The sequence below is a fragment of the Sceloporus occidentalis genome, unplaced genomic scaffold (assembly GCF_023333645.1).
Source record: "Sceloporus occidentalis isolate IW3139 unplaced genomic scaffold, rSceOcc1.0.p SCAF_5, whole genome shotgun sequence".
NCBI classification, from domain to species: domain Eukaryota; kingdom Metazoa; phylum Chordata; class Lepidosauria; order Squamata; family Phrynosomatidae; genus Sceloporus; species Sceloporus occidentalis.
Genome location: NW_028316985.1, coordinates 33,306,219 through 33,331,436, shown reverse-complemented (window position 1 = coordinate 33,331,436; position 25,218 = coordinate 33,306,219). Strand labels below are relative to the sequence as shown.

Below are 25,218 nucleotides of genomic sequence, written 5' to 3'. Positions count from 1 at the left end.
TGCTGAGAGGGGATTTTGCACAAAGAACACCAAGGGCAAGTAAATAATAATAATAATAATAATAATAATAATAATAATAATAGTTACAAGCATGGAAACTACTAAAATGCAATTCAAAATAAAAGGCAGAAAGCATGCACACTGTCTCAACCCAGAAAGGCACAAGGTGCTGAGAGGGGATTTTGCACAGAGAACACCCAGGAGGCGGCGGCGTCCTGCGGGCCAAGAGTTGCCAACCCTTGGCCTAAGCAATCGAAAGCTTAATAAAAATAAAAATAAATAAATAAATTTGTCTACACATGCAGTCGCCTTACCCTGCTTCCCACTCCACTGTGGGCTATGCGAACGGGAGAAAATGGTGCCGGTAATGCAGGAAGGAGAACAAGCGGGTGACACCCCCAGGCCAGCCCCTTTAGCACTGCTCCTCCCATCCCCAAGTTCCTGAATCAGACACCCTTGTTGTTCCCATTCATTTGCCCTGAATCGGACTCAGGAGGCGCAGGAAAACACTCTAAAAATGTGCACCCTTTTCAAACCGGTTTATCCACCACTGATTTGGGTTTTCCAAGGAAAAACTGAATACATGTGGATCAGATCCGAATTCCAGTGTGAACGAAATTGGTACAGTGGGGTACAGTGCACGCTCAAATAGGAACGATGCCCCATAATACACATCTTGAACCGCTTTATAAGCCAGTGGGAATGGGGTCTTAGTGAGTCTTACCTTCTCATGATGTGGTCAGAGTATGAAAGCTTCAATTTAGCTCAGGCTTGATCAGTTTTCAGACCTATTTGCTCTATTCTAGCCAGTAGCATCACTACAGTTGGTGTCACATGGAGTCACTTATGGTTTCACTTATGGTTTCACCCCCTCCCCTTGACCTCCTACCAAACCATACCATACAGAAACCTTAGTAATGTTTTTGTACTAATGTTACTCATAAATCGTATTTCCCATATATCACTGAACAACCATCAAAATTTAAATTATACCTTTAAATTACAGTATAAGAAGCACAATCTAAATGTATTTTACAGATACATAATTTCATGTGGGTAAAGTGAAAATTTAGAAAAATATTATATTTTAAAAGAAATTTTTAAAGGAATATATATTGAATGTAACATTTTAAAGGCTAATTTTATTATTTATTTATTTAAAAATTGAGTACTCTCCTTTCTTGTCCTATAGAGCCTTGTCTCCCTCACACCATCTCTTCCACTGAGCTCCAGTGTTTTAAATGGACACAAGTGAATGCCACAGTCTGTTTCTGCCAAAAGGCATTTATTTGGCAAGCAGTGACGTCACTACCCTTAGGGTTTCACCTAGTTTGTCCTGTACTCCCCACACCTTCTAGTGACACGCCTGTCTAGGACATAGTTAAACAACTCTGATATGAAAAAGACTCATTTATCTCCTGAATTAAGTTGCTAAAACAAGAAAGTTGGAGGGGAAAATAAGAGAACTTTCCATGTGTTATGTTTCAGGTGTGAGTGTCCATTCTGCTGTGGTGCTGAGAATGAACTTGTGGGCTGGGTATACACTCAGAGGATCCTGGTCCTACGGTTCTGTGTCTAGTTTGGTTGGTGTGTGTGTCTTTGTCTGTGTCTGTGCTTGTGTATCAGTTTTTTTACTTGGCTTTGGTTTCTGTACTGCTGCTTAAGGTGATGTCAGTCCTTGAACCGTTGGCTGCTGGTCCCTGGCAAATCTCCAGAAAAGAAACAAACAATTGTACCCAATGTACACAAATTTAATGTTGGTTTTGGCACCTTGGTGAAAAAATTGCTGGCCCCTAACATCAGCCTGAAAAGCACTGGGTTAGTAGACTGCAGGGTTCTAGTTACTATGCATTTGCTGTACCTTCAATTAATTACTTTTCAACACCCCAGGCTTTTGAATCCAAATAACAGGAATATGAGAAAGCTTGGGAGAGTATATGAGGCAAAGAGTTAGTAATGTAAAAGAAATTCTGTTTGACTTGGTTTTTTTCCTTGTCCAAAGGGAGATCTGTACTTTTACAGAGGCCACACTGGGAAAGGAGGGTGGAGAAAGCAATGCTCCAAATATAATCCTCCTCCTGACATGGTAATATAAGGGGATTTCTGTTCCCTGGTCTCCCTGACAAGTTCAGGCTCATTAGCTGAGAGATTTAGTGTGAAAATAATATGGTGGTTGTTTAATAAAGCTAAAGAATTTAATTTTGGAATATTAAAATGGAAATCGAGGAGGATAGCAGGGGCAGCTTCAAGCTTGTAGCCAAACTGAAGTATCAAATACTCTAGTCTGATGCTGCAAGTTACTGTCCTGCATCCAGAGTGCCCAGGCCTTGCATCTACAGTACACCAGGCTTTGGAACAATCTGATACATTCAGAAATTGTCAGGTTGTGCAGCAGGTAGAATCGGAGTTTGAAAGTGTTCTTGGTTCTGGACTATACTTCCCAGAATCCCCTGTTCTCTCACCCTGAAGGGAATGTCTCCAGAGTTTAGTTGACTTTATCTAACATTACACTGTTCCCTTTCTCTTTCTCTGTCTCTTTGTATTATATTTATATATTATCTATCATCAGATTTGTTTCCAGAGTGTTTTGCAAAATTAAACCAATCAGAGCATTGCAGATTTTTTTTATTCACAGTTATAGTTCCAAGGCCCCACAAATTAAAAACTACTGCGGAGTTATGTTTGAACAAGTAACTCTTTGTAGTTGCTGAAAAGGAAATGATATAGTTACTTTTTAACTCTTTTAAAAACATGTTTGAATGCTACAAGCTGTTGGCTACACAAAACACACTCTGCTCCCATCCATCTAATCTTTCTTTCAACACTCACAACAGATCATGAGGCACAGGCCACACCAGCCTTTGATTTATATATTCCTCCACCATTTAGTGAGGCTGCAACACTTTTAAGTATAAAAGTAACTAAAATATTGCAATTATTGTTGGCTCACCATGTCCACAGATTCTTTATCCACAGATTCAATCATCCACTGGTTGAAAATATTTTTAAAAATTAGAAATTCCAAAAAGCAACCCTTAATTTTTCCATTTTATATAAGGAATACCATTTGACTATGCCATTGTATTTAATGGGACTTCAGCATTCATGGATTTTGTTATCCATGGGGGATGCTAGAACCAAACCCCAGTGGATAGCAAGGGCCCATTGTATATCACAAGCAGTAATATCCCTTTTTAATTACTGTTGTGATGAAATGTAGTTACAGTTTTGTTACTGGCAAAAGAAAATAATTATTTGCAACTATTTACCGTATATAATCATGTATAAGTCTAGAAATTATAGTAAAAAAGCAACAACACAAAAAACCTGAATTGTTTTATTCATGGGTCAATGTAAGTTGTTATTGTTGTTTTGTGCCTTCAAGTCATTTCTGACTTATGGCTACCCTGCTGCAGACTTATCGTGGGGTTTTCTTGGCAAGATTTGTTCAGAGGAGGCTTGTCATTGCCTTCCTGAAAGGTTGAGAGAATGTTGCTTGCCCAAGGTCATCCAGTGGGTTTTATGTCTTAGCTGGGAATGAAGCCCTGGTGCCCAGAGTCCTAATCCAACACTCAAACCACTGCTCCATGCTGGTTCTCTGTAAGTACCATACCTTAACTCTTATTAAAAAGGGAATCTCCCTATTCTCTGAGTAGAGCAGTGAAAGATAAGAGCTTAGTCCATCCTGGAAGGAACACCCTAATTTGTACTTTCTGAGCCATTTTGCAGTTGCAGTTGTTCTTTAGCTTCTGTTTACCTGCAGACTGTCCCAATTTGCCAATGACAGCCCTGCTGAATCCTCCATTGTCCCACTTTTTCAGCTGCTTTTAAATTGTCCCAGTTTCTTTCTCCTCCCCCCAATTTCCTCTTTTGCTGTCAGTTTACTTCAGTTGGTGTAGGTGAATTCAAAATGCAAAAGCAATTATTCTGGTTACTCAGGGCTATACAGACTGTCCCTTTCCTTGCCGGATCAAGGCTGTGGCAACCTCACACCGTGGCCCCAATCCGGCCTTTGGCGGGTACAAAAAGGAGCCACAAAAAGCAGCTCCTTTTTACGCCTTCCAAAGGGCTACCTTGATTACCAACAGTTTGGAAGTACCATCACAGTGTAATCTTCGCAAGGTGACTTATCTTGGTCCTCAGGGACACTGCCAGCATTGCCGGGCTTCTTATTGAATTAAAATTACTGGGATATTCCCCCTGTATTGACTGTCATGAAGTCACTTGAGTAAACAGAAGAATTGGTCATCTCAGCTCCTGATATCATTGCAAGGTGTTTTTTGGTTGAACTCTTTATTTGCATTTGTTATTCTCCTATTTCATCATCATTTCATGTTGTTTAGAATCGTTCAATGTGTGTGTGCAGATGATGCAGCGGAGTTGCGCCATGATGCGCATGCCATCTGGAGTGGTGCGCAGCATCATGACACCCTGGGAGTGGAGTCAGGGAGTCCAGCATCAGGATGCTGCATCCTGACTCTGTCCACAGGCTGGCACAAAGTCCCCGTCTGTACAGGGCCCCAGTGATGGGGTGGAGAGAGCAGAATCTTACCATTCCTGTAGATGCAAGCAAAAGCAAACTGCCGCAGCATCTAGCTTGTCTGTTCTTCCTCAATAATAACTTTTGCTACCTTGACCAGACTGCGATGTTTCTTAGTCACATGTGTCTCAGTTTTCATCTGTGAAATGTTGGAATGGTGTGCTTTCGAGTTTTGCATTATAGGTTTGCAAGTAACATAATTTGCACCAAAATATGAATTTAAGGGAAAATTTAAGGAAATATGCATATGTTAGCATAAAATAGTGCATAAAAAGAGTTATATTAGAGTTGTTTGCTTGCAAAGATTCCTGCAAAAATGTATATAAATTTTTGTATGTGTACACATGCACACAGTCTTATGTGGATTTCAAATAACAGTGTTTGCAAAATGATAGTGACACTGGAATGGACCTGTGCTTGAAAACTGCTAATGATACTGAAAGCAAAGCAGACATGTTTTAATATTGCCCTACTGCCCAGTAACTACTATGGCACAAACACTCTTGTGACATGAATTTATTCCTGTGAATGACCCATAGTAGGCTCTAATAAATATTTCATCATGCCTTGGGACACAGCAAAATCCTCATCTTGTTCCACAGAGACACATTCCACATGAAAGGAATATATATATATATATATATATATATATATATATATATATATTATTCCTGGAAGATATGTCACTTTATGATGGTAGGTTGTGTCACTTTACAACTTTACTTTCATGGCTTTTCCCTCAGCAAAACAAATGCATTATTTAAGTGGCAGCCTCTTTTTTCTGGAGTCCTGTGGACCTTTCTGCCCATTTTTCATCCTTTGGCTGAGCCCTTCCAAACACTCATTATTTACCGGTGTATGTGCAAGCCAGCGGGTATCAAAGAAAATGTCTGTAAATCCCAGAAGAGTCACAAACTTTTCACACCACTGAAAATTCATCCTTGAGCATGTGTTATTTGACATTTACTGTCTTTTGCCTACTCTGAAATCTTTCAACACCATCCAGCCAGAGAACTTAAAAAGAAGCATATGATCTCTGTTGCTTCTTCTGTGACAAACTACTTAGTGCATGTTAGTACAAAGGGCCATGATATGATAGCATAACTTCAAACAAACCTCTGTGTGGAAGGCAAGCCAGGTGGTTATTTAAGAAGGTAAAATTTGTGGAGAAGATTTCATTCACCTCAGTCTTTGCATAATTTCCCCTCTCCTCCCAGATCAGTCAGGGTGGCAGAAGGATTGTCTAAGTTAATACGTGAATGCCAGCAACGTTAAACTAGTTGCACTAAATTCTAGATTTCAAGAAGCTATGTGTTCCAATAATATAAACCAAGGCATTTCGTGTTAGTCATAGAATTTTAAATTTGGAGTAGATCTTGGAAATCATCTGATCTACTCTCTATTCCAGTGATGGTAAATGTTTTAGAGGCCGAGTGCCCAAACTGCAACCCAAAACACACTTATTTATCGCAAAGTGCCACATCCTTCTGGCTTTCTAGTTACAAACTCTGGCAAACTCTGTGCTGGGGTGATGGCATGTGTGCCCACAGAGAGGGCTCTGAGTGCAACCTCTGGCACTCGTGCCATAGGTTCACCACTACTGCTTGACAGATGGCTGTCCATCTTCTTGTTCAGATACCTCAAGTAAAGGACAACACACCACTTTTGAATACAATTTTGCCTCAGTGTTGAACAACTTCTACTTTTTGAAGTTTTGTACATTGTTGTTGTGTGCCTTCACTTGGTTTCCAACTTATGGTGACTCTAAGGCAAACGTATCATGGGGTTTTCTTGTTAAGTTTCTTCAGAGGAGGTTTGCCATTGCCATCCTCTGAAGCTGAGGGTGTGTGACTTGCTGAAAGTCATGCAGTGGATTTTGAATCCTGGCCTCCAGAGTCATAGTTCAATGCTCAAACGACTACACCATGCTGGGTCACTAATCAAGTGAATTACTCTGAAGTTCTGACTCATGATTTTTGGTTCTACCCTGTGAAGTAATGAAAATGAGCCTGCTCTATCTTCTGTGTGAGAGACCTTCAGATATTGGTGAATTCTGTATGATCTTAAGCCTGAACATTTCTCCTTCTAATGGCTAAATATATTCAACATATGTGTGTGGAGAGTCAGCATGATGTAGTGGTTTGAGCACTGGATTACAACTCTGGAGATCAGGGTTGGATTCCTCACTCAGTCATAGAAACTCACTGGGTGACATTGAGCAAGTCACAAACTCTCAGTCCCAGAAAACCCTGTAACAGGTTTGATTTGGGGTCACCATAAACCAGAAATGACGTGGAAGCACACAACAACAGCATGTGAGTGGTTTTCTCTTGGCAGGGCACCTGGTGGGTTTCCAGAAACTAAGATGAAGGAACAAGCCTCCTACCTCCTCTTGAGATTTTGACCATAAGACAGTCTGGATCTGAATAACATCTGGTCCTTCAAATGTTGTCAGAATCCATCTCCCATCAATCCTAATCAGCCATAGACTGTGAGAGCTGCCATCCAACATTTATTAGGCCTTACTTGATGCAAGAAGATGATGACGAAGCACCTCTGGATTCTTTTTCAAGTCTGTTTTTCACTGGATAGGGCACATCTTCTTTTGTAGGAAGACATTTTTAAAAAAATTATTACAGTTTCATCTGCATTGTTGTTTTTGTAGCTCTCCCAACTAGGTTATTACACACTAATTTACCTTTTATTCTTGTTAATAGATTTTACCTCTGGAGTGGTTTGCTGTTCAACTTGTTCTGGTTTATTTTTTTAAAACGTCAAAAGATCCAGCAATAACTACATGCTGCAAATAAATTTTAAAACACATGTGCATGCACATGAAGACACACACACAAACTGTTGTGCCCTATGATTTGCAGACTCGCTAGATGCATGCAGAAGGCCCACAGAGGAGAGATCAGTTTGAGAAAGCCAGAATGAGGAGCTGAGTTTTAAACAAGAAACTAAGGCCTGTTACAGACAGCCAAAATAAAGCTGCTTCGAGTCACAGTGGAGGTATGGTATTTCAATGATGCATGTGTCCTAAGAGTCCAGGAGCCACACCAAAGCCACGCTCCAGTCCTTAGGGCTGGAGCGTGGCTTTGGTGTGACTTCTGGACTCTTAGGACGCATGCATCATTGAATCACCATACCCCCACTGTGACTCGAAGCAGCTTTATTTTGGCTGTCTGTAACAGGCCTTCTTTAGGACTATCTGATTTCCTTGCAAGTATATGTCCATGTGTATGGTTGTGTGTGTGTGTGTGTGAGAGAGAGAGAGAGAGAGAGAGAGAGAGAGAGCATTAGAGGGACAAAGAGGGAAGGAGACCAAGAACAAACTAACTCTAAACAATCTCCTGGCTTTACCCACCAATGACTGGAGATGAATTATTCTTTCTCTTCCTTGAACAACTCTCATTGCCAAAATACTTAAGTTGGGCTTTCAATCAGAGATTTTGTGTGTAACTGCAATATTATGATGGAAAGCCATAACCAGGTTTACTGGGCTTCAGGCTGGATGATGAGGGAGGTTTAATCACACTCTGGCACACTATGTACACAGTGTTCTTCTTCCAAATGAGTGCTCCAAAAGCAAGGACTTGCACCCTGGAGGAAGAACAAAGTGATGAAAAGTCTTTAGGGACTTAACGGCAAGAACCTTCTGTCTATGCTGCTGTTTTTTATACTCTGTAGAAACTAAGGCTTGGTCATACGTAGGGACATCCTTTTTTTTTGGAAATTTTGTTCTTGCAAGCAATGAATAATTTTACCCTTTTTCCTCCTTGCTGCTAGGAAGTCATTGAAAATTGTAGTTTGTGAAGACTTGCCATTTAGGAACTATTCTATGCAAAAACATTCCTTTGGGATTTTCTGTACATAAAATAAAATTTATTGGCCTGCATAGAAAATAGATTTTTTTAAATGGAGAAGTTCTGTTCTCCATGCAGCAGAAAACAGCAATTTTTTGCCTGGGAGGCCGCCACGAAAGAATACAGGAGGCAAAGCTGGAAGAAAGGCCACAACTTTATTTAGCAAACAGAAACATAGGCAGGGGTGGCCCAAAGCATAGGTCAGGATCTGTAATATCGAACAACCCCCTGGTTGTTTGATAATCCGCTTGCCTGGTGACCACCTGGCATTGGGATGACCTAGGGTCTAAGGAATGCCTATTGCAGCCAAGCCACCAGCCACTTGCATGTTCTCTAAGCCCCTAGTCACCAGAAGGCGCTCCCGGGTTGTGGTCCCTGCAATGACCACAACACAGGCCCTTAGCACCTCCCCGGGTCCTGAAAGACTCCTGTACCAGTGCTCCATAGCACTGGTACCACACCCGCTAGATCCATGGCCTATGCTACGCCACAAAGGCCGTTCTCAAGGAACGCCTACGCCAACCCTAACCAAAAGAACTAGTGTTCAAGGCAAGAGTCCAAGTGCGGCCGCACGTAGCTGGCGAAGGCCTGTGACTTCCACCTGCCAATTCTCTTAATGGAGTCGGTCACGAGACCAGCCTGAGATGTCGCTGTGGCAGCCCCGATCCAGAAGGAATGTCCGCCAAAGTCTGCAGAAGGAAGTCCCAAACGCCGGACGACCAATCTCAGCACCAACACAAATTGGTATGGTGTCAATGGGGCTCCATCCAGATGAACACCCTTCAGTGTAGGGTGCTGGGCCCAGAATCTACGAAGGGCCCGGACTGGGCATATATTGGAACCCCTCAACCGCCTAAGCACAATGGTCTTGCCATGGCCCAGCTGGTCGCACTTGGACCTGCGAATGGTTAATGTGACAGCACATTTAGCAAATAACAAATCAGCAGCCTGCAACGTCCTGAGAGACAAATCGTTCTTAGAGGAAGAGACCACTTCACTCAACCTAAAGGCACCCAAAAACGCAATGAAAAAGGCAGCAAAAAACAAACATTGCTCATAATCGAAGGAACAAACGAATGGGAGTTGGTCACAGTTTTTTGACAATAGTTGAAAACAAATCGGGCGTCTAGAATCTTTGGCAACTATGTACATTCTTTTCCAACCTTCAAGTGCCTTCCGAATGAGGAAGGAGGAGCATGGATCGATAAACCCCCCAGTTTTGGAGAAAAATGAAATGCCCGCCAAATGAATGGCCATGGTTTGGGGGGCAATATTAGCATGCTTCAACCAAACTAAGAATTGGAGAACTGTACTGGAGTCAATAGGCCAGCGAGATTGTAGGCCAGAGGCCTCAAAGAATTCCCGAAGCTTAGAAATGTTGCGCTTGTAAGTCTTTAGCGTAGACGAAGCAAGAGACGCCATGATTCCTTGAATCACTTCTGGCAGCCAACCTCCCACAGTGCTGCGGGGAAGGGAGTGGGCTCTGGGTCGGCCTCGGGTGCCAACTGGTGAAACCTGGACTCCTGAAAGCGAGAAAGCTCATCTGCGACATTATTTTGTAAACCTGGTAAAAAACGAGCTGTAAAAGAAATGTTATTATGTAAACAACACAGCACAAATCGTCGCACAAGAAACATAATATTTTCGGATTTAGAAGACTGTCTATTAACTACGTTGACAACCACTTGGTTGTCACACCAAAAGCAGACCCTCTTATTTGAAAAATCGAGTTGCCAAATGTGAACGGCTGCAACAATTGGGAAGAGCTCAAGGAATGTAAGATCCCTCAAAATGTCACCCGCTGCCCAAGTGGCGGGCCACCTCTGGGCGCACCAGTAGCCCACGAAATAATCACCAAAACCGATGCTGCCTGCAGCATCCACGTGAACCTGAAGACTGTCACCCATTTGCCAAGGTTGTTGCCAAATGGCAACCCCATTAAAGTCCCTGAGAAATTCTGTCCATACACCGAGGTCCTCTTTAATAGCTCGTGTAAGGCGAATGTGATGGTGGGGCTGCCGGAGGCCTGACAAGAACCTGGCCAGTCTGGCACAGAAAGCCCGGCTGGGCGTTACCACTTTACAGGCGAAATTGAGGTGACCTAAGAGAGATTGGACCTGTTTCATGGTGGCTTTGTGAGCCTGGATGGTGTCATGGAGCAAGGACCACAGCACGTCCAACTTATCCTGAGGCAAGCAGGATAAGCCAGACACTGAATCTAACCTAATGCCAAGGTAGGTGAGTGACGTGGTCGGCCCTTCTGTCTTTTCAGAAGCCAGGGGAACGCCAATCTCACTGGTAAGGTCAGAAAATATGGAGAGCAGCCTAGCGCAACCATTGGAAGAGGCCCTATCAACAAACAAAAAATCATCAAGGTAGTAGGTGACGAGAGGGGAGATGGCCCTACGCTTAACCTCCCACTCTAGGAAGGAGCTGAACTTCTCAAAGGCCACACAGCTGATGGAGCAGCCCATGGGCAAGGCCTTGTCGAAAAACCACTGTCCCTCAAACTTAAATCCCAGGAGATGAAAATCATTGGGATGAACTGGCAGCAGGCAAAAAGCAGACTGTATGTCGCACTTGGACATAAGGGCACCAATGCTGCAAGCTCTCACCAGGCAGACTGTGTAGTCGAAGGACGCATATCGGACGGAGCAAAACTTGGCAGGAATAGCATCATTCACCGAGGCCCCAGGAGAATGGGAGGTGTTGAATTAGCCGAAACTCGCCTGGAGCCTTTTTGGGGACCACCCCCAGAGGGGAAATGTGGAGCTTGGGGAAAGGCGGGACGCTGAAGGGACCTTCCATGTGGCCTGCATCAATCTCTTTGGAGATCTTAGCGTGGAGAATGTCAGGCCTGTCTCTGGCAGATTTAAGGTTGCGAGAGTTAGAAGGCGGGAGAGGACCTGCAACCGGGATGCGGAAGCCAGTGGAAAAGCCCTCCGCTAGGAAGGCAGCAGCTTCCCGAAGGGGGTAAGCTGAGAGGAGGGGGAGGAGGGCAGCAATGCGAATGGGGAATAGGGCCAGGGGGAAAGCTGGAGATGACAATGCAGCAAGCTTATTTTTGCCCCCCTGAACCCCCGGCATCAGAGGAGGAGGGGCCTTCTTTTCTGCCGGCAGCTGCTTGGGCAGGGTGCCCGGGGCGAAAGGACTGGGATGGCGGCAGGGGGTGGGAGCAGGATAATTTAGGATGAGAGCCCCTGCAAACATCACAGCTGTGCTCATATTTGCATTGTTAGTGTAAACATTTGCCTGCATTATAGTCCCAACAAGTAAAATGGCGAGTGTCTTTCTTGGTAGACCCTCGTTGAGTGCCCTTAAACTTGGCTTGGGTGCCCACTTCAAGCAGCCAAATCTCGTTATGGAGCAGGTCCCACCACTCCCTGGAATTTTGAGATGCATGTTGTCTAAAGGCTGCATCACAGGCTATGGCCGCCACCTCGCCTGCAAAGGACTTGGCATGAAGGACATTGAGCATGGGGCTGTCCAGGTGCCAAGCGTGCTCGGGAAAAGCCATGGACACAACCGCCCTCAAGATGGTGAAGCCTTTGAGCCAGTTGGAAAAAGTATGTTCAATTGCAGGCAGCTTAGGCTGCTTGGAAGCTTTTTTCGTGGATGTGACAGCAACCGCTTCTTGACCCTTAGGCTGGAGGAGGGAAAAAACATCTACATAGCATTCCCTCAGGATGAGCTTGTGGACACTTTTTTGAAAGGTGAGAGCCAAGAGGGCGCTCGCCAGGGGCACAAATGGCAAAATCTGACGCCTGGGGGTCCACCCAAACGCCCTGAAGGCGTTTGGCACTAAAGCGTGGCCAACCCAGAAACCATCCCTCCCGCAGGAACTGCAGGGTGAATGCCACCTGGGACAGCCAGCTGGGCGGCCTGCTCAGAGCAAGCTCTCAGGCGCCTTTTTTTGGCCTTATTCCTCTTCCTGTGACTCTTGCGTCGTTTGGCAGAGGTAGCGCCATCACCAGGGTTGTCGTCATCCGATGAGGACGAGGAGGAAGAGCTCGAGCTACTGCTGCTGGAACTGCTGGAAGATGACGGCTTTCCAGGCTGAGCTGCGGCCGCCACGAGAGAGCCGACCTGGGCAGGCGGCTGGCAGGAAGATGTTGCCTTTTGGATCAAGTTGACATTCGAGCGCGACAGATCAGCTGCCACTGCTAGAGACAACAAAGAAGGAGCCGACTGCAAAGCTGAAGGTGAGCAGCCGGGGATGTAGGAGCCAGAGTGCTTGAAACATGAGAGGCTCTTGCTGAAGAAGATGCCCTAGGCCCTGGAGCTAGGTTGGTCCAAGATCTGCGTGAAAGGCTGGCCTGGCCCCTGGTGGATGGGCGGGAGAAGGACAAGGGAGGTGGAGGCTTAGGAGGCATGGTGAAACCAGTGTAAATGTCTTAGGAGCACTTCACAATGCGGAGAAATCAGATAGGGAGAGAGCAGGAGCCAGTAACCAAAAGAGAAAACTGGAAGGCAGGGTGTCCACCGAGTAGGCAAAACAAACTGTCCCGAATGTTCCTGACCAGGGAACCCTGCAGAAATATCCATGGCAATCGCTGGAGCTACTGGTCCTACCAGCCCCCCAGAATGGTGGCCGCTGGGGGGCGACAAGTGCGGGTTCCCAGAGCGCTGAGAGCATGTGTGCCAGAGGGGAGGAGGGCCGAGGCCCAGAGCACCAGCCTCCCAAGATTCGACTCTGCACACGAGCAGAGCTGAGCAAGCAGGGCCCCAAAATGGCGGCTGCAAGATCCCATGGTCCCAGATGAGGTGGGGGAGGGAGCGCAGAGAGTGCGGGTCCCCCGAGCGCCAAGGATGCGCAGGACAAATGCGGAGGGGAGAGGCCAAAGCCCTGAGCACCGGCCTCCAAAGGTTCAGCTCTGCACACCAGCAGAGCTGAGCAAACAATGCGCTGGGGCCCACGTGCGCGGCCTATAAATAGGCCTAGCCCCGGCTGCTGAAAGGCAGTTGGCTCCTCCTCTGGAGCTGCCCCAGCCAATGGGCCTCTCTGGAGGACCGGAAGCCACCGAGAGGTCCTCCAGCCTCCCATAGAGGCGGCGGAGGCGGAGGACCTCTCTGCATGGCACTAGCCGGCCAATGGGAAGGAAGCTCGCTCCCGCAAGGCATGCTGGGGCGAGCGGAGCTCCCAGAGGTCCCCGGCGGCAAAGCTGCCTGCCCGGGGATGCGGGCGGCCGCTCCTTTTTGTGATGAGAAGATTCTTGCTTGTCTAGTCTACTCAGAGAGGGTTTCCTGACACTTGAGAAATCTGGGTTTTGACCATTTTTGAATGTTTTTGAATATTTCCACTCCTGTTCATACTCAGAAGACCATGTTGATCTGTTTCAGTCCACTGGGGAATCATGTCACCTGTGATGTGGTCACACAATTCAGAGTTTAGTGATTGGTACCTCTGGTTCCTTTGCAAATTGGCTGTTACTAGGACTAAAGTGGGTCACTTATCCTGAGTGTAAATGCACCCTATGTAATGCTGCAGACTGTATGGCTTTTGAGCCATATTGGAAATTACCTCTTATCCATGTCCAGCATTACCATTGGGCAGTATATTTGTGGGTATCTGCCAGAATTTTTTGTTTGTTGGGGGGGGGGGACATTGCCCTTTCATAGGACATTAAAGGGGTGGACCATCTGTTTCACTTCCCTATTCCATTTTTTAAAATACCATCACACTCCCAAAAGCAGGGCATTTTTAGCAAAACAACGACACCTCTCTTTGTATGTGGAGCTGGGGTTAGGAAGCCTTGGAGGCCTTGAATATTGTCCACCCCTGAGGTAGAGTGAGGCAGCTGCCTCACATTCAAGATGGGGAATGGGCACAGAGTGATGACAGGGTGTTGCGGGACAGAGCTGTATGTGACATACAGCCTGTCTTGTGCCCATTAACCTATCTTGTATCTTAACCTATCCAGTCAACTTCTGTATGTGGAATTATGAGTGCATGGGAGAGAGGGAAGATTTTCTCCTTTACCTCAGCAGAATTTCCAGAGACAGGTTTGCTGGTCTGCTCACAGAAACACATCTAAACTAGTCAGGTTAGGTTGATTTATATACCCCTTTCTAGGATTATTATATCCAAGGATGAACAGAGTAGTATTCCATAACAACCAGGTTAATAATTCATTTTTGTAACCAAACCTCACAGAGCAGCTGTAATTGCACTTACATTTCAGATCCAATGTTGAACAGGGGCTACATGGATTAGATATTCTTCATTTCCTCCCAGAACATGGAAAAATGGTCTTTATTAGACTACAGTTCCCTGAATATCAGCCACATTGGCTGGGGGTTTCTAGAGCCGTAGTTTCTCCAAATCACTTTTTGTGGGAGGGGGAGCCCCTAAGACATCTTTGATTTCACCAGGGACCCTGGAATTATTTTTAAGATGGGGGGCTCAAGACTGGCATGCAGAACATTATAAATTTTGTGGACTTGCATGCATATTTTTACAAAGAGGTAAAAAGACAGAATACATTGAATAATACTGATACTAATATGAATAATACTGTCAGCTGAAAGCAGTTAACAGGCTACCATGAAGACTATGACAAAATCATAAATGAAACATTATAAAATTGTTCAAAGCATAACATTAATATATCAAGGAAAGAGGAATATATAAGATTTAATTAAATGTCTGGAAAGATGACAATATACCCAAGGCGCTTCTGACTGGTAGTTCCTTAGGGAGCTCAATGGCACTGGAATCTTGGTGCTCCTGCTCCATGGTTCCTGATCATTTCAAGAGAGATTCAATCCCCCAGCCTAGCCTTTGGGAGGTGAGAGTAAAACCCTGCTCCTTTTCCCATTCTGGGATCCTTGCAATTAACTTTCCTTCTTCAGCTCCTCAACAGACCCCCCCCCCGCCCCACGTAATCTTGCCACATCCTTTTCCACATTTTCTGTTGTCCTTCTGTTGTCCCTACAAGCACAAACAGGCCTTCTCTATTCACTTCCTGGCATGAGATGCCTCCTACTCATCCCTGCCTTACTTGCTGAGCTGCTGGAGGGAGGGGAGGACCTGCCAGAGTATCACCAGATGCCTGTGACTTGTTTGATACCATGCTGAAGTTGCTATGGGAGACCCAGGGTGGCAAGGGGGAAAAGGAAGAGAAAGAAAGAACCTTCACAGCTATGATGGGGACAGGAGCCAAAACTCCTCCGTTGAACAGAGAACCTTCCCTTTTGTCTTCCTCTCCCCCACCCGCCCACTCCACAGACCTCTCTTTATGAAGGCGCACTGCAGAATGCTGCCTTTGAAGACCCCTAATTAATGTCCTGTGTGTCCTGAACGGAGCCCTTCATTATGACACCGGAATGCTCAGGAGGCAACACATTAGCGTGTGTTTCAGTGTGGGATCACTGCCAGTACCCATCCCCTTCATGGAATAGATGGAGGGGGGAGGGTTCCTGCCAAGCAGAGACACATTTCTCCTCAATTCCATTCTTTTAGCCTTGAGAAGGAAGCAACAAAAGCCTCGAGAAAACTTGAGAAAGTAAAATGGGGAAGAGAAAAAATTAAAATAAAATAAAATAAAATAAAGCCAAGCAAAATAAATAGCAAATCTGTCTCCATCCTTTGGCCTTCTCAGTGGTAGGGTTTGTATTGGGACAGTTTTCCCCTCCACCTCTTGCAACATATGTGCACACAGGTTGGGGGTCATTACCGTCCTCACCAATACCTCCGGAAGCCTCTGTGTGCTCTCAGAGGTGTTAATTAGCGAGAGGAGAACTGATTAGATTAGGCCTTAAATGTTTGTTTTCCCTTCTTCTGGTATTCATAATTGAGCAGATGGAGACTTTGGAGTCACGGGATGACAAGCGGCCAAGAAGCCTAATCGAGAATGGAAAAGGCTTTTCTAGCCTTTACTTCCGTGCATGTTGGGGAAAAAACGTGGAGGCTGACACTCTCCAACATCTGCATACTTACTATTAGACAGCTGACACTCCCTGTGCTGTATGCATATAGAAGAGTAGGTTGGTTCTCTCAGGGGTGGGTAGTTTCCTTTCAGGTATGTCTAGTGTACTGCCTATGGAGCAGAATGTGAACTGTGCTATATTGGACTGCAAGTGGAGTAACCCATAGCTGAATGCTTTCCTCAGTACAATTAGAAAACCACCAGGGAAGGCCAATAGGTATAATTGAATGTTTCCTTATGCTCTAGTAGTTCTTTATGACAAGTCACTACTACATAGGCTCTGTTTCCAGTCACTGCTCACTTGCCTTCAGAAAGAGGGAATCTCAGAGGAAGGCCACTGAGACAGATTTGTGGAAGCCCCTTAAATAACGTGGGGGTGGGGTAATGCAGGCATTGTTTTTTTCTCACTCACACATTTAAGGTTTCTTGTTCACACTATGAAACTGCATTGATTCGCATTTCTGCAAGTTCGGTTGCTCACATATGCAAGCATTTGTACAAAGATGGAGTTGATGATGCAAATGCATTTGGAACATGTTCAAAGCATGCAGTGTTTTATGCCAAGTCTATTCAGATCTATTCACATCGTTTAGTAACATTACCAACAATGCAAATCTTTTTAAAAACGTGGCAGGAAAGCTTGATATTGATTATCCTGAATTAAGTGAGTGTTTTTGCCCCCCCCCCCCAACTTAATTTGGTACATTTGGGATGCGTGTGAACAATGGAGATTCATCCCAGATTCATTCTGTATTATTTTCACAGTGTGAATAACTCCTGGATGTGTGTTCATGTTGTGTGCCTTCAAGTTGTTTCTGATTTATGGCAACCCTAAGGTGAACATATCATGAAGTTTTCTTGGCAAGTTTCTTTGGAGTTTGCTATTTCCTTCTCCTGAGGCTGAGAGCCTATGACAAGCCCCTTAAATAACTGGCTTACTGGAACACTGAAAACTTCCTTATACTACCCCATACTATTTGTTTGTTTGGTCCAGTATAGTCTACATCATAAGTAGGCAGCTGCAAAGGGGCTGGAGGCTGCACCTCACATTTTTTCTCTCCTCAGTGAATTGTGCTGGCTCATTATATCAAAAACAGAAATTGAGACTCTTCCCCAATGGAGATCTCTGGGGGTATGATTCTCCATATAGAAGTAACATTAGGGGTTGCAGCGTAAGCTCTTACTGGGCTGCACTTAGCCTATGAGTGACATATTTCCCATTCCTGGGCTATATTAATTGACAAGGAGCTTTCCAGGATGCCAGGAAGACAGAGGTTATCTTTCTTATCAATTGCTATGTGATTCTTTTAATAGAAAATACCAACTTTGCAGTTTCTCCATGCAAAGCTGCCCTCAACCACTGAGCTGCAGTCCTTCCCCAAAATTTTGAGAAAAGCATGATGCAGAAATGGGGAGTTAAGTAAATTGAAACTTACTGTTATCAATTTAAAATGTAATCAGTGAGAGTTTTAGATCAGCAGCTTTCCAGATGTTGTTGAAGTACAAGTCCCAGAAACTGCAAGCCACTCTGATAGCCTTGGCTGAACAGCAGAGTGTAAATAAATAAATAAATAAATAAATAAATAAATAAATAAATATTAACTCAAGCAAGCATAACTAATCATTAAGAATGCTAGAATTAGCAGTCAAACACTATCTGGAGGATACGTCTCCCTTAACAGTGTGAACTGATTTTCACATTTTAGAATTTGAAAGTGTGAAATTTCATTTCAAAGTTTGTTTCATAACATTGTTTTATTCTGGCATAAAAACAATTTAAATCGCAGGTCAACATTTTGGGTCAGTTTCTTAAAATCACTTAATACAGATTATTTATTTCCAGTGAAAATCATTACTTTTGCTGTTCTGTGAGGGAGCCAAAAATGATTCTCCCATCTCATTTGACCTTTCATTGTATGTTCATGGGAGCTTTCTCACAACTATTTTTGTTTATCAACGCCTTTATTTGCAAGTTAATTAACTCAAGAGTTTTTATTTCAAAATCACTACTGCAAATACAGCAGATTAAAGTTCAAGACTAATTATGGGAAAGCCAATAGCTATAGCAATAAAAATATAGAGGAATACAAATAAAACATTGCAGTCAGAATACAGAAAATTCTGTGTATAGAATATGTTCTCTATCTGAACAGCTGAGAAGTAATTTACATTATTTTTGCACTATAAGAATCATCACCCAGCATTTAAATGCTCTTTGGAAGAGTCATTAAAAATCTCCTTTTAAACTCTGTATTTAACCAGTCTGCTTGTGTAACACAGCAGTGATATCAAAGGTCACTCATCTACATTTAGTGTTCTTGTTAAGTCTCTCTGAAGTCACTTCTAGGATGGCTCAGAGTTTCTCTTTACTCATCCATGCTGGGCATCTTGGGAAAAGACCTGTCACTCACAGAAGCCAGCTTAATATTTGCAGATCTTGAAAGACCCGCTGTGGTACCATCTGCCTAATAAAAGAGGATGTAGGGTTGAGCTGGCATGTTCCTTCTTTCCTATGAGAGTCAATATCAAGAGTTTGTGTGTGAATTAGTGTGAGGCATTCCTGTTCTGGCATACATTGGACTTGACAGATCTTTCTGGCATGACAATTGGGGATGCCCCTCTGGACAAGCTACATGGCAGGAAGCTGCATTTGAACCTGGCATGGAACATGTTCAGGAAAAGGAATGATAACACAGAAGGCAAGAATACAAGTCCTGGAAGGAAGAAATTCACAGATGTACAGACTGCATGGATGTATATTTGTGTACAGTACTCTCTGCTTCAAGGGTGAAGAATTTTGTTTCAGTTCATTTTTGATGAGAATTTTTAAATTACTAAAGTTCATCACATTCAGGTTGGAAACTCCCTAGATTTATGAGGAGCCTGTTTGCAGCCTGCAGAGGGAGTCAACTGAGGTTGATGGCTGCCACTTTCCTTGTGGGCTCCATCTTCTTGATTGCCTAGCAGTTATCCTGGTGGGGCTGCACAGGCACACACACGTTTCTTAGTCTAACACACAAGACAATCCTTGCCCCTTCAGGTTTACAATCCATTCTGAAAAGACATGACACAAAAGGGAAAAAGGGCAGGTCGAAAAAGAAACTAGTTCCTTTATATTAAATAATAATAATAATAATAATAATAATAATAATAATAAAATTTTCCAACACATAATCAGGACAAAAAACGTTAAAAAGATGTAAAATCTATAGATAAACACTGTGTACACAGCAAATACATACCTGTGCAAACAGACAAAACAATCAGATGGAGTGGTAGACTCAGAGGCAGGAGGAGTGAAGACTAGAGGAAGAAACACCATACTACTAGCAGAAAACAATAAAAACCTGGAACAATTATTAAAGAAAATCAAAGAAGAAAGTGTTAAGGTAGGGTTAAAGCTGAATATCAATAAAACAACAATAATGGCCACAGACATGAATTAATTCTTGATAACAATAAAATAGAAATAATCAAAGAATTCCCATGCCTGGGATCAAACACTGACCAGAGAGGAGAAATCAGAAGAAGGCTAGAACTGGGAAGAGCAGGTATGAAAGTATAGGCAAGATCCTAAAAAAATAAAATTAGGAATGTCCAAGCTATTGTATTCTCTATCATCATCTACTGGACAGTGAAGAAGGCAGACAGAAAGAGAATCAACTAATTTGAGAGGTAGTGCTGGAGAAGAGTACTGAGGATCTTGTGGATGGCCCAAAAGACAAACAAATGGGTCCAAACTCTCCCTAGAAGCCAGGATGAGTAAATGACTAATCTGAACACACCAGGAGAAGGAAAGACTCGTTAGAAAAGACAACAATGCTAAGAAAGGTGGAAGCAAATAGAAAGAGAGAAAGACTGAATGCCAGATGGATAGACTCAATCAGGGAGGCTATGGGCCTGAATTTACAGGATTTAAGCAGAGCAGGGGAGCGGGGGTGGGGGGGTGGGGGGGTGGTCTTGGAGTTGTCTTATCCACATGGTGACCATGAGTCAGGAACGACTCGAAGGTAGCTAACAACAACAAGAGACATACAGACATACTTATTTACAACACCCCTTTTGTTTCCCTCTTTAAAACAGACTTCCCCCTTTTCTCAGACTTTCTTTTACATTCCTAAATACCCCTCACATTTTCCTTTTGGTGTGAACAATGTACGATTGCTTTACTATATATACTATAAACTCTATATTCATATACCTGGGACTAGACATAACTAGACATTATGCTTCATTACCTTCATGAATCTACATTACTTCCTAAAAAAATTATAAAATGCTTGTTCATCCATATGTACTTCAAACCCATAAGTAGATACTTCTCTTTAAAAGTCTTTCATAAAATCTATAAAAAGTCCCCATGTTTGTTAAAAAATCTCTCGAAACCAGTTCCTTTGAGGGATTAGAAGAACATTCCTGTGTTCAGCTTATACAAAAGGGGCAGGGAAGAAGTCAAGAGATAATGAATATAACTTTTCAAAAAACCAAGGCATATTTCATTATTAATTCTGAGGTGGAAAAATAATTTTGCATGTCAAGAATCTTCATCAGAAAGAATATTACAGTGATTTTTTTTTGCACAATTTTCTCCTCTTATCCAATGTCCTGAATTTTTGTTGAAGAAATTATTTTGTAGACATAAAAATGGGTGTAGGGGGGTTGCACACAAAATGTGTTTTCTGTGCAGAAAACAGAAGGTTTTTTTGTTTTGTTTTTTGGTACGCCACTCCTAATTTTCTCTGCAAAACAACATTTCTGGACATTTGAAAATGGTGAAAATATTGTGGAGGAATATTTATTTTCTCCTGCAGTGAAGGAGAAACTACTTTAATTATTCATCATCGCAAACAAGGACAAAACAGTCAAAGATTTGCACACCTAGTATGAACATGATGTATGGTGTGTGAGAGAAAGATTGCTTGTTCAAGGCATTCTCAAAAGATATATCTGTGAGTGTGAGATTCGCTCAGTTGCTTTCCATTTAGTTGTCACAAATGTAAGATTTGGGGGAATAGAGTGGAGTGGTATTTTTTATTTTTTAATTTATTTATTTGCTAATACAGAGTATTTCTATCCTGCCCTTCAGCCAAAAGTGCTCCCAGAACAGCTTATGAATTACTGTCATTACATTTCCCTGCCCTCAGGCTTACAATTTTCCTCTTGATTGGTTGGTCCAATCAAGTGTTATGAGAGGAAGAGAAAGAAATATCTCTCTGATTCGCTTTCACCACTTCTGTGTAAAATGGATACCCTGCACACTGCTTTGAGTGAAGATGCAAAGTATCTGATGTGAGAAAACTACACATGTGAATCTGCATTTGAATTTCTTATTGTGAATGTCTGTCCATCTGTCTCTACATAGGAAATACATGTAGATCCAGTTATGAGTTAGAGGTCTCTTGATGGATTTTTTTGCTGGTCTCCTTCCATGCCCCCATCCCCAAGCAAGTAAGTACTTCTTGTTTGCACCACACCAGAGTTGGGTTCCTGATTTGAATTCATTGTTCATGTTGCCAAGGCAATCTAAGAGCCAGCAAGTAAACGAAAATATCCTTCCCAGCACTCAACACCCCCGAGCAGCAATACAATCATGACAGTCAAAACTGAGCTCACTCCACCCTCTTCAATTACACTTGATACCCCTCCCCCCTCCAAAAAAGCAATAAAATAGCTGGCAGTCCCATCCCAATGGAAAGAAGACAATTAGGTTAAGTGTAGAAGTATTCTTTGGGTTTTTAGTTGATTAACGGAGCTGCTGTTCTTTTTTTGCTTTGACTGCACACAGATGGGCAATCTGCTCTATCTCTCCAAAATGTGTTGTTAAATCTTACGCATCAGGTCAGTCACAGAGCACCATCACATGACTGTGGTTGCAGATAGACTCTTGTGGCTTACAACATTTGCCTGAACAGGACATGTAGACCTTGATCCTGTAATTTAGCTTGTACAGCTTTCCCAATTTCCTTTTGTCTTTTCTAACACAAAAGGCTGCTATCTAGATTCTGTTAAGGAACATAGCTTAAAAAATTACTTTTTGGAACAACAGTTCCTGGACTCCACCATCAATACTGTCCCCTGATATTATCTCTGGATCATTGTTGGTTGCTAATCTTAGAGCAAGGATGGGAATTCTGTGGCCTTACCACCTGGGTAGTTTAACTGAAGGTCCCAGCAGTCATAGCTGATGGTGAGGAATGCTGGGAGTTTCAGTTCACTAATATATATCTGGATTTCTTCCCCTGGTTTACAGGAGTGCTGAAAGCCAAAAAGCAGGTGTGTCTCTGTGTGTGTGTGTGTGTGTGTGTGTGTGTGTGAGAGAGAGAGAGAGAGAGAGATGGAAAGACCTTAGAAAAGTGGAATACAGCTTTTAGAATCCTCTGGAGGGATTCTGTGAATGGTCATCTAAAAAGTAAACTTTCCAAGCTCTGGATGAGATCATGTATTTAATATAAATTGTTGTTATTTCACAATTTGTATATCAATTTGCTCATCATCACAGTCCTTATGATGGGTTCCATAAAATTCTGAGTTCTAGCATGTCTCTTGATAAAGTAAGCATCGCTTTCACCCCTCTGTGCAACTCAGCCATCTGCTTCTTAGTCCAGAATGTTCATGTTCATGACTGATCATAACACTTTGTGCTGTTGCTAAATCCTGTACTGTTTCTTTCTACATGGTCACTTTCATACACACTGTCACCAAGCCCTTTCCATAGTTGGAGCACTGGGTCAGAAAAGATGACAGCCTCCCAAAGGCAACTGCGTGGAATTATATATGGTGCAGGGATTTCATTCCATTTCAGCCCTGGCTTCACATTTCACTCCAAAATTTAAGGAAATAATCCAATGCGCTAGATCTATTTGGGCAAAGTTAATACTGAGATCCAGAGCAGATTGCTACCATATGAAACAGAGGCTATTACCCACGCAAGGATCTCAGCCTGCCACATTCTAATGCATACCCTCTATTTTTTAGACTTTACAGGCAACTAGGAGTGATTATAATGACCAGGATGTGAAGAATTATTGTATATACTCATGTATAAGTCTAGAAATTTTAGTCAAAAATTGACTCAAAAAACCTGAGTCAACTTAACCATGGGTCAATGTACGTACTGTACCTTAACTCTTATAAAAAAGGAACTATCCCCTGGCGAAAGAATTTAATTTATCCTGGAAGCACTGACCTTTCTCTACTCTCTCATCCATCCAGCCTTTAGGGTGAGCACAAACATTTATGCCTGTTGGAATTTTGTAAGTTCTTTGACATTGTTTTCCTTTGCTCCATCCTTTACATCCTTTGTTACATGCCCTTAAGTTTTGCTTTCGACTTATCGATGGGTTATATAAAAATCCATAATTTTGGCCCCAAAACCTACCCTCGACTTACACATGAAGTCGATTTATAGTTGAGTATATACGGTAATCTTTCCACCTGCTGTTAAGTTGCTGTAGCCCAACTGCTGTGTTCTTTTTGTCCTTCTCCAGCCATTCATAACTATGCTCAGTTTACTTTTGCTTGGTTTCTCCCCAGGAATCCAATTCAAGGCTCCCCAGTGACTGCTTATGTGTAAACAGTGTATCTCAGCGTGACAATGTGACAACATGAGTGGTTTGTAGATGTTAGCGCTTTATCTTTCTGATGTAATGTTAAAACCAAGGTATCTTGGCCTCTCTGTCGTATTCCCCCCAGTTGCTCATGCATTGCTGAAATTCAGGCAGATTGAATGGCAGGATTGTACCTCATGACTTCATCCTCATTTGTATGGGTATTCTGTATGCATAGGGTGTGGAGCTGGGCAATGGTAGGAACTGTCTGATGAGTTAGAACCAGAATGCAGCAACCCTATTACACATATCATAAGTGTTAATTAACACAAATGAAGGGGGAACACTTGTTTGCAAAGATTTCACAGAGACTATAAAACAGTGGCAGTGAAAAAGCAAATATATGCAAATTAATGGCATAAATTTGGGGTTTACTTCACAAATGTTAATATGCTCAGTAAAAATGGTTCTTTCTGCTATTGCCATATGATTCTTTTTTAACCATAATTGCATTTTCAGTGTTTTCATTCTTAAATTAATTTTCATTTGGTCTTTCATGAACATTTCCCCCCTCCTTTATTTCCTCCCAGAGAAATTTAACTCATACTGCTGTGTATTTTGGGAATAGGGTTGTTGTTTCTTCCTTAAGCTTTCCTGAAAACTCAAAGGAATGCATATTTACATTTGGAAAGATGTTTCAGAAGGGATCTTTGCTGCACGTAGATCAGGAGTGAACATTTTTTTCAGCACCAAGGACTAAGTTATCATAAGCACATGAGGCCTAGAAACTTGATTTGAAGAAAAACAAACATTCTGAAGATTCTTCAAAAACCAACAACCCTGAGCTTTCGGCAAGGCTTGGGATGACCAAAACACAGTATATCACTGTGATTCAAGCTTCCAGTCCAAATAACAATTTTAAACACTGAGCCACATGTTGCCCAACTCTGATATATAGCTTATCACTAGATAATCTGATCACTAGATCTGTAAATCTGCAAGGACCTCAATGATAATCTAAACCTTTTGTTTTCCATTTATCTTAGCCAATTTAGCCAACAGTCTGGGACTATGGGAGAAGAAGTCCAAAACATGTGGGGGAATCACTGTGCTTCTAAATCTATCTGATTCGATGGACCAGTGATTTCTCCCTTTGTGTATCAGAGATCAGTACTATATTTGTGTCATGTTATATTTGCATGGTCTTCTGAAAACTTGTCACAATGCAAGCAGCCAATGGCTTGTGAACTGGCACTGATCCATGGACTTCCACTTTGAATAGCACTGATCTAGTTCTTTGTTGTTGCATTTGCACAGCATCCAGCATGTATGTATGT

The 25,218-nt window shown here is 42.9% G+C and overlaps 1 protein-coding gene across 7 annotated transcripts in view; it reads left to right on the top strand.

The window, feature by feature from the left end:
- The window catches only part of ELFN2 (extracellular leucine rich repeat and fibronectin type III domain containing 2), a 210,419-nt gene that overhangs the window by 118,603 nt on the left and 66,598 nt on the right, over nt 1-25,218 (top strand). For 2 of the 7 annotated variants that reach the window (XR_016281518.1, XM_089528110.1), the window contains exons 3-4: nt 21,697-21,782; nt 23,868-23,945. The exons of 2 other annotated variants lie outside the window; for them this stretch is intronic. The gene's annotated coding sequence lies outside the window, so the exon portion shown is untranslated. Of the gene's footprint in view, nt 1-21,696; nt 21,783-23,867; nt 24,303-25,218 lie in introns of those variants that run through there. 3 more of the 7 variants (XR_016281517.1, XM_089528113.1, XM_089528114.1) reach the window with 3 other exon arrangements.